Genomic DNA, 3,570 nt, shown 5'->3' on the forward strand with positions numbered 1-3,570 from the left:
CAGAATGGGCAAAATTGATCAATGCTCCCGAGGAGAGTAAAGATGACTTGGATGTCTATGCCAAGAAGAAGAAGGATCACAACACCATGGCACATATGTACAAAGAGATCCCAGATGCTGCTCTTGAGACACACAAGTTTGGATCAGTACATTATCTTCTGTCAGGCTTGCCAACAATCAACTGGATCCTCAGGCACACTCTCTTGCCAAAGTCAGGTGATTACAAGATGATCAGAGGCCATGCAATTAACTTTCTTCACATATTTGATGTGCCTCAAAAGTTCAAGGTCATGAGCCTAATTGTGGAAACCATAAAGAGAACAACTGCGGATCAGAAGAGGAGTTGTGGGTATGCCCCCCAGATCCAGGAGCTAATCCACTCCAAGATGGGCACTGGCACATATCTCCTGGACAAGGAACACGTGCCCATCTACCCAGACTTTGAGGACAACACTGTGGTGATGGATGAGAATGAACCATCCTCTATGCAAGCACAATCCAAGAGGGAGAAGGCAAGGGCTGAAAAGGTTGCAAAGATGCCAACCACTGAAGAGGCATCTCAGTATCTTCTGAAGAGAAAGCAAGATCAGCTTGGCTACTTGATTGCCTCCACTCTGAGGATTGAGAAGGGATTGGCTACCCTGACTCAAAACCAGGAGAGCTTGGAGAGGATCATGGAGCAAAAGTTCTATGACTTAGATGTGAAGGTCACTGAGATCCAGTCAGTTGTTGAGCAACTTTAGGATGAAGTGCAGGAGAAGAAGGGCAAGTCTACCATTGATGCTTTTGCTAGAGTGCCCAGAGGACAGATATCTGCTGCAGTGCCTGTCACAGACACCAGAGCAACTTCATCTGCACCAGCTACAACTTTAGTGCCACCAGCTCCAGCACCCACTCCACCAGCTCCATCTACATCAACAGATGCCTTCATCCTTGGCGTGTAATCTACACCACCACCTGAAGACCAAGCCTGAGAGTCGATCTAGCACTATGAATTTTTATGAACTTTTTGGTAACTTGTTGCCAAAGGGGGAGAAAATGTATAGATCATAGGTTTCGAGAGAGAGTGTTGCTTCTTATTCTCTCTTTTTGTTTGGTGGGTAAACTTTGTTTATTTGCTTGTTTGCGATACTTTATGCTTGTGTGTTATACTTGGGTGATCATGTGTTTGATCATATGCTACCTTAATGCTTGTTGGATGACATTATTCTTCTATGTCCCCATATATGATCATTCACTTTGCTTGGTGATGAGTGCATGTATTTCATTATTATCATTTTGAGCGCTCCACCAAAATGTATGTGACGTGGAAGAGTAACCCATGTTCCTAACTCATTGTGCATTTGCAGTCCAAAGCAAATCTTAAACTATGCACAAATTTAGGGGGATCTCTTGCTTTTCATATACTTCTCAAAGCGACAATGTTTTTCACTCTTATTATCATTTGTTGAAGCTTTGATCTATATGTTGTCATCAATTACCAAAAAGGGGGAGATTGAAAGTGCAACTATCCCTAGGTGGTTTTGGTAATTCCTAACAACATATAGCTCATTGAGCTAATGCTATTTCAAGATTAATATCTCAGGAAAGCTCAATGATTGGCATGGCATGGATGAGAAAAGTGGACCCCTCAAAATGCTAAGGACAAAGGATTGGCTCAAGCTCAAAGCTCAAGACTCTACATTTTCTATTTTAGTGATCCAAGATCACATTGAGTCTATAGGAAAAGCCAATACTATCAAGGAGGGATGAGGTGTTGCTTAATGAGGCTCTTGCTAAAAATGCTTAGTAATATGCTCCAAAACCCTCAACTACTTTCTCACATCCACATATGACCTAAACCAAAAGTCAAACTCGGCCCCACGATTCTTTCTATCTGGCGCCACCGAGTTTCAAATGTCATAGCCACTGCCACAAACCCAAGGCAAATCGGTCTCACCGATAGGGATCTCGGTCTTACCGAGATGAGCGATCGGTCCCACCGAGATTGCAATGTAAACTCTCTGTTTTCCCTTCGTAATGTTTCGGTCTCACTGAAATGAGCAATCGGTCCCACCGAGTTTACCTAACCAACTCACTGGTTAGCTTATTACCAAAATCTGTCTCACCGAGTTTGTGTAATCGGTCTCACCAAGATTACGTTATGCCCTAATCCTAATCATATCGGTCCTACCGAGTTGCATGTCGGTCCCGCCGAAAACCCTAACGGTCACTAGCTTTGATGAATCGGTCCGACCGAGTTTAACTATTCGGTCCCACCGAGATTGGCAAGTTGTGTGTAACGGTTAGATTTTGTGTGGAGGCTATATATACCCCTCCACCACCTCTTCATTCGTGGAGAGAGCCATCAGAACAAACCTACACATCCAACTTACTTTTTATGAGAGAGAACCACCTACACTTGTGTTGAGGCCTAGATATTTCATTCTTACCATATGAATCTTGATCTCCAGCCTTCCCCAAGTTGCTTTCCACTCAAATCTTCTTTCCACCAAATCCATATCCTGTGAGAGAGAGTTGAGTGTTGGGTAGACTATCATTTGAAGCACAAGAGCAAGGAGTTCATCATCAACACACCATTTGTTACTTCTTGGAGAGTGGTGTCTCCTAGATTGGCTAGGTGTCACTTGGGAGCCTCCGACAAGATTGTGGAGTTGAACCAAGGAGTTTGTAAGGGTAAGGAGATCGCAATTTCGTGAAGATCTACCGCTAGTGAGGCAAGTCCTTCGTGGGCGACGGCCATGGTGGGATAGACAAGGTTGCTTCTTCATGGACCCTTTGTGGGTGGAGCCATCCGTGGACTCGCGCAACCGTTACCCTTCGTGGGTTGAAGTCTCCATCAACGTGGATGTATAATAGCACCACCTATCGGAACCACGACAAAAACATCCGTGTCTTCCATTGTGTTTGAATCCTCCAAACCCTTCCCTTTACATTCTTGCAAGTTTCATGCTTTACTTTCCACTGCTCATATACTCTTTGCATGCTTGCTTGAATTGTGTTAAGATTGCTTGACTTGTCCAAAGTTGCTAAAATCTGCCAAGAACTAAAATTGGGAAAAGGATAATTTTTTATTTGGTCAAGTAGTCTAATCACCCCCCTCTAGACATACTTTCGATCCTACAAGTGGTATCAGAGCTTTGGTCTCCATTTGCCTTGATTTTCATAGCTTTTGGAAGTCATAGCCTTGGTTTCACAACCTAGGAGAGTATGGCGTCTAGCGAGGGAAATTACCACCGTAGAGGTCCTTACTTTGATGGTACTAATTTTTCTAGTTGGAAGCATAAGATGAAAATGCATATTCTTGGACATAACCCCACCGTATGGGCTATTGTGTGTATTGGCTTTCAAGGTGAATTCTTTGATGGGAGATAACCGAACCGTGAAGCTACCGTGGAAGAGTTGAAGATGCTGCAATACAATGCTCAAGCTTGTGCGATCCTCTTCAACGGATTGTGCCTCGAAAAATTCAACAAAATCAACCATCTTTAGAATGCAAAGGAAATTTGGGATACTTTGATTGATATGCATGAAGGTACCGACTCCGTCAAGGAATCCAAGTTGGATGTG

This window comes from Triticum urartu, chromosome 3 (assembly GCF_003073215.2).
Source record: "Triticum urartu cultivar G1812 chromosome 3, Tu2.1, whole genome shotgun sequence".
NCBI classification, from domain to species: Eukaryota; Viridiplantae; Streptophyta; class Magnoliopsida; order Poales; family Poaceae; genus Triticum; species Triticum urartu.